Below are 12,421 nucleotides of genomic sequence, written 5' to 3' on the forward strand. Positions count from 1 at the left end.
TTTTCTTTGCATATTCACAAACCAATCAGCAGACACTCCCCTGTTCTGAGCCAATAAAAGTCCCAGACTCAGCCACACTGAGAGAGAAAAACCACTGACTGCAGGGGTTGGGGACCATCCCCCGTGTTCCCTCTCCACTGAAAGCTGTTCCACTGCTCAATAAAATTATCCACCCATCGTCACCTTTCAGTTGTCAGCATATTCTTGTTCTTCTTGAACGTAGGACAAGATCTCAGGAACAACTGAACTCGGGTACAAGCTATAACACAAGTGGGCCAAGTGGGCAGGGTGCCTCCAGCGACAGGCCTGGGGCTAAGCAAGACCTGGGCAGGGGGACGTCACTGGCCATGGAAGTCCCCAAAGTGGCCAAGAAAAATAATGTGTTACAAGTAAATATGGCCTCCCTGCCCCACTGCATTCCTGCCCCTGAAAAACAGCTGACAGGATTACCACAATATGATAAATTTCCAGAGGTCAACTTAACTACATATGTGAAAACATATATATCCTTTGACCTAACAATGCTTTTAAGTCTTTATCTTAAAGAGCTAACCAGAGAAGTACACAAAAGGTATTTGTACAACACACTGATTTCAGCTTTCTTTCTAATAAGAAAAAAATGGGCACCCCCCCACCAAAAGGCCCACAAAAGGGATTAATTATATAATTAAGGAGTATCTATTGAACTCTGATGCTGTCTTTAAAAAGGAATATGGGCCAGGCACGGTGTCTGCCCATATTGGTGTCTTTAAAAAGGAATATGCTCAGGCTGGTATCTTTAAAAAGGAATATGGGCCAGGCGCCTGTAATCCCTGCACTTTGGGAGGCCAAGGTGGGTGGATCACCTGAGGTCAGGTGTTCGAGACCAGCCTAGCCAACATGATGAAACCCTGTCTCTACTAAAAATACAAAAAATTAGCTGGGCATGGTGGTGCGTGCCTGTAATCCCAGCTACTCATGAGGCTGAGGCAGAAGAATCGCTTGAACCCGGGAGGCAGAGGTTGCAGTGAGCCAAGTTTATGTCATTGCACTCCCACCTGGGCAACAAGAGCAAAACTCCATCTCAAAAAAAAAAAGGGGGGGGGGGGAATATATGAAGATATAGAGTCAGTGAAATAAGAAAAAACCTCACGACATATTGTTGGCTAAAACAAGCTATTTATAAAACGGTATGTATGGGTGGGAGGGGGTGGATGATGAGATATTAATTAATGGGTAAAATATCCCTTATTTGCGTGATGGATACACTAAAAGCCTTGATTTCACCACTACACAATCTGTCTATACAACAAAATTCCCCTTGCACCCATAAATGTATACAAATAAAATAGAATAAAATGGTATGTATGCTATGGTACCATTGTTATTGGACAAGATGTATAAATGCGTAGACATCCGGAAAAGAGGTGTCCTGCTTATTGGCAGTGGTATCCCTTGGTGGTGAATTTAGGATGACTTTTGCTTTGATCCTTACTCTGGCCTGTGTTGCTTGAACATCCTACAAGAGGAGGTGTGGACTTCATCTGGTGCTGCGAAGAGGCCTCTAGGATGGAGCTGACAGAGCCTCTTGAGAAGCCCTGGGGAGCCCCAGCGTAGCGACCAGCGGAGGCCCCAGAGATGGGATTGCTAGAGGATGGGCAGAAAGGCTTAAATGATGTGGAAGCAAAGAGAGAGCCCAAGCCGTTTTATGGCAAGAGAAAGGACTGTGATGAAGCAGAATTTCCGGGTGATTAGTCTGAGCTCTCTGTGAGGCTGCATGGGATCGTGTGTCCCATTATTATTCATAGAATTCTTGCTATCATGGAACTCAGTGGGCCATTGGAACAGCCTGGCTAACTGGTTGTTGCTTTTTATTTGTTTGTTTTTGTTTTTGTTTGTGTGTTTGGTCAGCTTGGGACCTGTTTGGGGAAAGTAAATACCAAGCTAACTTTCCCAAGGAATGCCATAGTCATTGGAGGTGGGGGAGAAATTCTTCCGCAGAACATGCGAAATCATCAAGGTCCACAGTTAGGCTGCAGACTATCTTGATTGGCAGTTGCATTCAGCACACTGAAATACAGTACATTTTTCTTTCCTAAAAATTGGTGAAAATGAGGTAAAGAATAGTGACTCTTCCTATAACAGGAATCTGGCAGTGTAGAGTGAGTGTAGAATGTCCTGTAATGGTTCCATTTAGTGTTGAGATCCTCAGACACCAAAGATGTAACTACTAGAAAGTACAATAGCTCTAATCCTGCAAAATTTTCTGGTGGAAAAGGGAGAATAAGAAGCATTTTTGGCCTAAGTACTAGTTTGCCTGATTAAATATTCTCTATGGAGTAGGTGGAGTTAGCAATAGAAATCAATAATATTGAAATAATTTTCACAGTGTTGGTCCAGCACAGAAATATTGTTCAGTACTTCAGTAACATATTTTCCACTACCAAAATTCAAAAAAGTATTATAAAAATATACCCAAAACACTTATTTTCTTTTCCATAAGACTCTATTTGATAGAAAATACTTATTAAAAGGAAAATATTTTCAAACCGATTGCCCAAAATGGCTCCAGTTCACATGTCTGGGAAAATGACATGCTAATATTCAGAGGACTTTCCTACTCAATCACTCTAACAGTGGTCACTTGAAAACTTCACATTAGATTTGCACACTGTACCAAATCAAAAATTAAACAGCCAAAAGAAATAAAAAACAAAACCATAATGCAAAACCAGCTGCGACAAAGAGCCCTCAAACATTTGAGGCTATTTAAACATTTTAGAACATCTCAAAGTGAAAACAAACTTCTCTGCTCAAACCTAGTAAGCACATTTTTAATGTTGCAACACAGATTTTTCTATCATGCACTTTGAGTTAACACAGAGATACAACTTAATACAATAAGCATGGCTGGCTTCTCCTGTTTGGGATTCTTAAGTTGTAAGAAATATAGCATGCTGGCTCTTTACTCTGTTTGAATTACCAGCAATGTACATATAGGATATTGTTAAGATCAAGTCATTCTGTGACCCTTTGCTGTTTAAAACTTTTTCATTTAACAGAATCCATACATTGGTAATGTTTAAAATGAGACTTTTCTGTGACCAAAAAAAAAAAAAAAAGTATTTGTGTAATCTTCAAAGTGTTTAATTTGTATTAAAGCTAAATCCAGAGGCTCTGAAACCTTAGGGGCTCTTGATGTGGATTTTTGTTCTGGTTCACACACCTTGAGACAAAGGCTCATAGTCAAGATGTGGAGGAAAAAGACGTTTTTTGTGTGTGTGTGAGATGCGGGGCAAATTTATTCCTGAGGCAGCCTGGAATGGGCTTCAGAAAATGGATAGAGTGTCTTCTTGAAGAAAGGGCCTCTAAGTAAACTCCACTGCCATTCAAAAGATTTGCTCTGACACTTAACAAGTGGTGCAGGAAGAAAGAAAAATCTGTTGTCAGGTTTGGGGTGTTTATCAGCTCCCCTCGAGACACTTGACCTAATGCTGCGGTGCTCCTAATCCGCTGATCTGCATGCGGTGGTCCTGCGAGCCTCAGCCCGCAACTGCCAGCAAAATTGCCTGGAACACTTATCCCAACGCATTGATCCCTCAGTATATTGTGTGCCGCTCACCTACTCCCCCTCCTCCCCTCCCGCCCCCTTCTTGCGACTCCCCCGAAATTTAATTCTGCTCACAAATTGTGAAATAAGTTGTTTGGGCTGGATTTGTCGAGTGAATTGTCCCACTAATGAAACAGTCTGTTCATTATACAGTGGTAGGACGGAAGATTTAGCGCTCCCATACCCCGGGACCCAGGCAGGTTAACGTTTTTAGACTGACAGTTGACAAAAGAATGAATAGCTCTCTCCTGTCAAATCAGGCTTACAAACAGCTTGGCATACAAACAGTTACTGCTTGCATGCATGAGGATTTCGGATCCCCGTCTGCTAATGCCCCAGATTTGTAAGTACAAATTGGTTAGTCTTCAAACTGTTTGCGAAAGGAATAAAATGACCAAAAATTAGTTTGTTTTAGCCTTTCCCCCTCCCCTCCCCGCTCCTGCAAGTGAAACATTAAAAAAAAGAAAAGAAAAGGATAAAATAGTGTGTAATGGTCTCATGGAATATTGTTGGGATTTTGCTTAAGGCATCAAATTAAGCAGAACCATTGTTTCGCAGGAAACATTTTGTTCTGCTCGGACACCCTGCTTCTTGAAAAGCAGCTGAAAATCTAATGGAATTAATGTAAGATATGTGATTTTAAACGATAGGGAGCAGAGGGGGAAGGAGAGAGATAAAAAATGTTCATTTCTATTCATTTTAGTACCTGTTGCTTAAAACAGGTTATAACAACACAATGGGTCATTGAGATTTCTGAAACTTTTTGATAGGCAATTATATGTACATTAGATAAAAACCATTTTAGTTTTCCTTGTTGGTTTGCATCATTTTGTGACTAAAGTAAACTAGTGCAAAAATCACCAAGAGAGAAAGTTCTGTAGGAAAGAGAGTCAATACTTTTGCCAGGTGATTTCTCAATGTGGTGATAATTTTTAGTCTGGGTTAGGTTACATAATTCTCGGCTATATCATAACTGAGGCAGAGCAGTAGACAGGGACAGGAGTGACAGCATATATTTTTGTTGAATTCTAGGGAACACAAATGAAAAAAGGTAACAGACAAGAATTTTTTCAACTTTGAGCATGACCCAATGTCTTTGAATTAACAACTGTTTTCTTCTTTATAAAATGCATTCCCAGTGTAGCCAAACTCCTTATAATACTGGGAGTTGCTCTTATATTTCAGTGAGTTCATGATCACATCTTTCTACATATGCTAAAGACAGTTTTTAAAAATCAAACCTTTTGGAAGCTTTGCAAGTAGCAGTTATGAGTTAATTCAAACATTCCTTAAAACCTTTTCTCTTATCAGTGCCTAAGTCTTACACGGGTATTTGCAGCATTAAGAGTTCCAAACAATAAGTACAATCTTAACGCATAAGTGTACAAAGTCAATGACAGTTGCTATTGGAAATCTGAATAAAGCGAGAGCATTAGGCTGCTAGAGAGAATAAGTGGGACAGCCTTCGTCCCAGATATGATTGAATCGTTTTTTATGAAGTCGTCCAAGCCTATAGAATGTTCTGCACCTGTGAGTCCTTATGCCAAAATTGGTCATTTAAATCTGAGGATGGGAATGGGAGAGAAAGTTACAAACAACTCAATAGCAAACAACACTATGGCTGCGCACAGAACAGACCCAAGTGGTCTCCCTCCATTTCCCATTTCTCCTTACCACTCACAGAACTTTGCAAACATCTTCCTCTAAAATCCATTCCTTTCCCATCAACCCCAAATTTTTTTTTCCTACATCATCACATTTTGGGCATTTCAAAGACAGAGGCCAGGACTGATGAAGAACTTCAGGTTAAGAAAATGCATACGTTTGGTGAAATCTTTTTGGAGAAATATGCTTAGAGAAATGGCATTTTCCTATGGTTTTTACAGTGCAGTGATTGCCTTACAATGGAAAACCATAGAAAATGCGGGGGTTTCAGTAATCAGGTCATCTGTTTGGGGTAGACTTCTCCACACAATCCACAAGATTACAAAGAATGCAGAGGGGAGTAAGACTAAAGCTGACCTAAGTTCCATGCAAGAGTTGAAGAGAAATGAATAAATACTTAAGGCTGCTTATTGTCTTTCTCCTTATGAGAAACAAAGGCTGCTGATGGAAAGCATTGTTAATAGCACACTATAGGCTAAAATACAAAGCCTTCCTGCTCTAAAAAAGGGCTGAGGATAAAGCAAGCAAGCAAGCAAGCTGCATCATTAGCAAGAAGGGATGGGCATGGTGCACAGGTCTCTGCGGAAGGAAATGCCGTTGACCTTCATGGACAGGTTTTCATGGTGGTAAAGCCTCAGTCTCCCAGTGACCATGGGCAGGTCTCTTAACCTCTTTGAGCTTCCTCATCCCATCTGTAAAATGGGGAGAACAGTATCTCATGCTGTTATTACAATGGATAATTTATGTGTTACACAATGCCTAGTCCAGCAATCAAATATATGTAAATATTTTCCATATTAAAAAAAAAAAAGAATAAATAGTGGCCAGGCGCAGTGGCTCATGCCTGTAATCCCAGCACTGTGGGAGGCTGAGGCGGGCGGATCACGAGGTCAGGAGATCGAGACCATCCTGGCTAACACGGTGAAACCCCGTCTCTACTAAAAGTACAAAAAAAAAAATTAGCCGGGGGTGGTGGCGGGCGCCTGTAGTCCCAGTTACTCGGGAGGCTGAGGCAGAAGAATGGCGTGAACCCAGGAGGTGGAGCTTGCAGAGAGCTGATAGCCCCACCACTGCACTCCAACCTGGGCAACAGTGTATGACTGGGTCTCAAAAACAAAAACAAACAAAACAAAACAACAACAACAAAAATACTCAGGCCTCTTGATCACCAGTGTAGTAATGTTCTTCCCTTTCAGCACATTCATTCTAAAGGAAAGGCTGTAATGCTGTAACCTGGTTTATCTTTTGACACATAACTCTTACTTTATCTGTATAAAATGGGGCATTTGTGTGGGTTCAGTGCGTTTTCTGAACTGACCTTGGTTCAGCACTTTTTGCCTTTTAGGCATGTTTATGAATCTGTGAGATCTATTTTTAGAAGTTAATTACTAAGTCTAACTTTTTTCCAGTTAAATATCTAGGTCATGGTTATTGTTGTTTTGTTACTTATGAAGTAAAATAAGCAGGAAAAAAAAAAAAAACCCGAAAACAAAATAACCTATTGTTACCTTAAATCTTTTAAAATATAACATCAAAAATACATTTTTCACATTAAAAAATCTATTGATTTGAGAAAACTGTACTCAAACCATGGCCCCAGGGTGAAATGAATGGTGAGCAGGAGTGCCAATTAAAACAGATGGGAGGAGAAACGTATTTGCATTACCTTACACAGGTTTTCGAGGATTTCCTAAGTTCTCTAGAAACCTCTAGAAGGTGTTTGTTTTCTCTTTTGCTATTCCCTTTCTGGGAAGGCTGCCAGAGTCCCTTCATCCCGAGCACCCATTCAACATAAAGCACCAGAGAGGCTAAGACGGCTACCACTACCAGGCAAGGCTCAGGTTAGGATATCAGCCGCTCATGGCTTGGCTACATATTGCTTTGATTCAGTATTAGTGGCACCCTGGTGTGGTAAAGATTATCTTTTAGAGAAAGGGATCCAGAAAGAGAAGTCTAAAGCCCCCAAGATGAATTGCATCTTTTTACCCAGGACAAGCCTGTGGCAGATCTACACAAGAGCTACCGTTCTCTAACTAAAAATGGGGTCGGAGCACTAAGTCTTATGTGAAAAGGAATGTAATGCTGAGGCTGGGAAAAACAAAAACAAAAAACAAAGAGGCTGTACAGCCAGGGGACATGGTTTTGAATTTTATTTTAGCTACTTATAAGTTGTGTGGCCTCAGTTATTTAGTTTATTCACTTAGGTATTCAATTATTTAATTCTTCATCTAGAAGATAGAGGTGATAATAGTATCTCCCTCGTGAGGTTAAAAGTAAAGATTAAATACGCAGACACATATACAGTACTTACAACATAGTCATGTGGTTCATAAGTGTTAGCTGCTGTCAATGGATATTCACAAGATCCTTTAGTGAATGTTCACTAGTGTTCGAAGTGTGGGCCTTGGACCAGAAGAATGGACGTCAACTTGTCAGCAATGCAGAATCTCAGGCCCCACAACTGCTGAATCAGAATCTGCACTTTCATAAAGCACTCCGATGATTCACGCGCCCATGAAAGTTGGAGGAATGCTGGCTTAGAACACACACTCCAGACTTGTCCCTTGAGGCTTTGACTGGGTGGCACTGAAATGAATGCTGAAGTCTTCAGCTTGGATCTCCCATATGCTAGCACACTACCCAGTAGTGTGGGCTGCCAGGCTGGTTATTTAATGAGTTTTATGATACATTAAATCTTCCAGACCTCACGGCAATTTGACCATTAAAGAAACAACTTTTTTAAGGTAGCCCAAAACAAGCCAACTCAAGCGAATAATGGGATTAGCACGGTGATATTGAAATCAGAGTCAGACCACGTGAGTCACTCTCCATCAATCACGGCTGCTGTCCTCACAGCTGATTGTGGCACATTGTCTCATCAAATTAAACACCAAAGGGATGTTGTAAAGGCAGCATATGGTCCTCTTTCAAAAGTAGTTAGCCTGGCATTGCACAAGTGGCCTCATGGTGGCTCCCATGAAACCTTCTAAATCAACATATTGAGGGTATTTGCTTTTGCAAAACAATGACTCATAAAAGTGGTTGCTTTTAATTGCAGGCTTGATAACGTTGTCGTTGGAGGCAAGGACAGGATGTGAGATGGGAAGGAGAGTAGATGGACTCACGATGAAAGGACAGAAATCAACTGCCATCTTTTCCTGTTCTCCCATCGCAGTGGCAGTGATCACAGAGGAGAGACGCCTATGTTCACCTCTCCCACCTGGATGGATGCTGAGCTCTTAGAAACTGACTTTTCAAAGGATACAGAGGCTCACACCTATAGTCCCAGAACTTTGGGAGGCCGAGGTGGAAGGATGGCTAGAGACCAGGAGTTTGAAGCTGCAGTGAGCTTGAGACCAGCCTGCAGTGAGCTTGAGACCAGACCCTGTCTCTATAAAAAATGTTTAATAAAAACTTAGCTGGATATAGTGGCATGTATCTGCAGTCCTAGCTACTTGGAAGGCTGACATGAGAGGATGGCTGTGTCCAGGAGTTCAAGACTGTGGTGAGTGAGCTATGACTGCTCCACTGCACTTCAGCCTGGGTGACAAAGCAAGACCCTGACTCAAAAAAAGCTAGAGCAGGAGGAAGAATAAAAGAAAAAAAAAAAAAAAGCAATAGACTTTTCTCCCTCTCTATTAGGCAAAAGCAGACTGGGGATGGTTTTAGAATCAAGGCAAGAATCAAGGCAAAACATGTGGCTGGAAGACCTGCTGGAGGCGGGGAAAGGATGTTCTCAGGAGAGACACAGGACAGAGCTTCGTAGAGGAGTCGGTGAAGGGCAACTGTGTCAGCCTCTGGTGGCTCCAGTAGAACCCTCGTAGTCTGTGATGCACCAGTTAGATGATACTGGAAGGTGAGGCCAGCCCAAGTCTGACTTTCAAGAGAAAGTCATTAGGCAATATTAGGAGCGATGTCTGGTTGCTATTTTGCATGTATGTGGCTGACCTTTGCTCCATGAACGTGATGGATTAGCCAATGTGCAATTAGTGAATAGCAAACCTCACAGTGCCCCTGTGAGCTCAGCATGAAAGGAATGTCATAGGTGGCAGGTCACCTGAGCCAAATTCCTCTCTTCCAACTGCAACTGTTATCCCACCCTCCCCTCAAAGTGCCCCCAAAACAAGAAGGCTTGACCAGCCTTCATGCAGGGGTGGAGATGCCATGGGTCACCTCCCACCTTCTGGTTAGTATGTGACCCTTTGTCACTTCTGACCACACAGTTGTCACCATTCCTAGGGGGCAGCCCTAAGTCCACAGCCCCCTTCTATGTCTGCTCAGAGGTAAACACAACTAAGAGAACTAAGGGAACATTTGAATCACAGCCTGAAAAAAGATACTATTATTGGTTGGATGCAGTAGCTCATGCCTGTAATCCCAGCATTTTGGGAGGCCAAGGCAGAAGGATCACTTAAGCTCAGGAGTTCAAGATCACCCTGGGCAATGTGGTGAAACCCAGTCTTGCTAAAATAAAAAAAATTAGCCCGACATGGTGGCAGATGCCTGTAATCTCAGCTACTTGGGAGGCTGAGGCACTAGAATTGCTTGAACCCAGGAGGCAGAGGTTGCAGTGAGCTGAGACAGCACTACTACACTTCAGCCTGGGCGACACAGCGAGTTTGTCTCAAAAATAAAAATAAAAATAAAAAATAAATAAAAGATATTATTATTATTATTCAACAGCAAGACATGACCTTCATTTTTCAAAATCTACTGAAGGGGATAAAAATAAAAGTCAAAGTCTTGTCAGCTGACTACTGACCTTCCCCTTCTGTCCAAGAGTAGCCACTGGCTCTGGCATGTTCTCTACCCCGAAAAGGATCTTAGATAGTGCCTGATCAGTTTTCCAGTGGATACAGGAATCTCCTCAACACTGAGAATAAACCCAGACGCCTTGGTAAAATCATCCTACTAATAATACTTCACAAATAACACAGCCTTTTACCTTGAGAATTGGGAAATACTGGTTTTTACCCTAATTTATTAAACTCTGGCAGGATGATACAGTATCATAGGGGTGCTATTTACCCTTCATAAAATAGACATGGGTTCTACCATGTCTAGGCTTCTACATAGGCCTCAGAAAACTTCCAGTGATGGCACACGGTGGAAAGCAGGCACATCACATGGCTGGAGTAGGAACAAGAGAGAGAAGGGGAAGGGGCTACACACTTTTAAATAACCGGGTTTCATCAGAACTCACCCACTATCCTGAGGATAACATTGAGGGGGTGGTGCTAAACCACTTATGAGAATTCATGAGCACCCATGAGCCAATCACCTCCCACCAGGCCACACCTCCAACATTGGGAACCTCCTTCCTAGCAGTGGGCAAAAAGCAATACATCACTAGGTAGCCAGGACAATTCAATCCATGAGTAGCAATAGAAGTGACCTCAAAATTCCAAGTTATTTTTCTTAACCAAACGAAACCTTTAAAACTTCAAATAGAGGAAGTTGTGTCAACAATTGCTAAGGTCATTATTTATTGAAGAGATTATTAATAAAAGGAAGATTTTATAAGAAATGGAACTCACCTACTGGTCTGATTAAGAAAATTCAGCATGGAAAGACTTCAACCAGAAAAGTGAGAGAAATATTTCATTCCTGCTTGAATAACAGGGGCATTTTAAAGGAAAACATGTGTGCCACAGAGTGGAGACTGAGCTCATCTGAGACAAGACTTAGGTCATGTCCTTAGCTGTGGCAGGATGAGGTGACTCCTGGTATAGGATTCACGGGGGTTGGCGACTGTGTTAGTCTGTTCTCACATTGCTGTGAAGAAATACCCGATCTGCAGCCAATTAAGCTGAGTTCTTTTCCTCATGGGGGCCAGGTGTGCAATGACTGCAAACAGCTGCTTCCTTGGTAGTGTATGCAGCCTGTTTCTTGTATGGGTTGCTCTAAGGGACCTTGGAGACAGGCTCTTCAGATGGATGTTCATGTCTCTGACCTTGCACTACCCCTATGGAGGCTCCAAACAGGCATGCGAGGTACCTTTGGAAAGCCCCAGGGCACTGTGGCCAGGGTTCACATTGTACCATGGTTATCATGTCCATCTACAGCAAGCTGCAGAACAAGGAGCATGTGATTGAGGCCCTGCGCAGGGCCAAATTCAAGTTCCCTGGCCACCCCGAAGACCCGCATCTCAAAGAAGTGAGGCTTCACCAAGTTCAACGCGGATGAATTTGAAGACATGGTGGCTGAGAAGTGGCTCATCCCAGATGGCTGTGGGGTCAAGTACATCCCAGTCCTGGCCCTCTGGACAAGCGACAGGCCCTGCACTCATGAGGGCTTCCACTGTGCTGCCCCCTCTTAATATTCACCAATAAATCTTACTTACTGTCCAAAAAAAGAAAAAGAAATACCCAAGAATGGATAATTTACAAAGAAGAGTTTTGATGCCAGGCACTGTGGCTCACGCCTGTAATCCCAGCACCCTTGGGAGATGAAGGCAGGTGGATCACGAGGTCAAGAGTTCAAGACCAGCCTGACCAACATGGTGAAACCCCATCTCTACTAAAAATACAAAAATTAGCTTGGCATGGGGGCAGACACCTATAATCCCAGCTGCTCAGGAGGCTGAGGCAGGAGAATTGCTTGGACCCGGGAGGCAGACTTTGCAGTGAGCTGAGATCGCACCACTGCACTCCAGCCTGGGTGACAGAGTGAGACTCTGTCTCAAACAAAAGAGTTTTGATTGGCTCACAGTTCTGCACACTGTACAGGAAACATGATGCTGGCATCTGCTTAGCTTCTACAGAGGCCTCAGAAAACTTCCAGTGATGGTGGGCAGTGGAAAGCAGGCACATCACATGGCTGGAGTAGGAACAAGAGAGAGCGGGGGAAGGTGCTACACACTTTTAAACAACCAGATCTCACCAGAACTCACCCACTATCCTGAGGACAGCATCACGGGGATGGTGCTAAACTATGAGAATTCATGAGCACCCATGATCCATTAAGAGAATTCATGAGGACCCATGATTCAGAGATCACACCTCCAACACTGGGGATTACTATTTGACATGAGATTTGGTGAGGACGCAGGTCCAAACCGTATGACTGACCGTGTACGATCTTAACCACTCAGCTAAAATAATGGCTACACGTAACCAACTTAAATGACCTTAATAAACTTGTAACCCTGGCGTTTGGGCCACCTTG

General features: G+C 42.7%; 1 non-coding gene across 1 annotated transcript; it reads left to right on the plus strand.

Moving 5' to 3' along the window:
* The first annotated feature begins 11,048 nt into the window (after positions 1 to 11,048).
* LOC111527378 lies at positions 11,049 to 11,179 on the plus strand. The gene has a single exon (XR_002726646.1). It is a non-coding gene; the product is annotated as a small nucleolar RNA SNORA70 (small nucleolar RNA).
* Positions 11,180 to 12,421: the final 1,242 nt, after the last annotated feature.

Source organism: Piliocolobus tephrosceles, chromosome 19 (assembly GCF_002776525.5).
Source record: "Piliocolobus tephrosceles isolate RC106 chromosome 19, ASM277652v3, whole genome shotgun sequence".
Lineage (NCBI taxonomy): Eukaryota > Metazoa > Chordata > Mammalia > Primates > Cercopithecidae > Piliocolobus > Piliocolobus tephrosceles.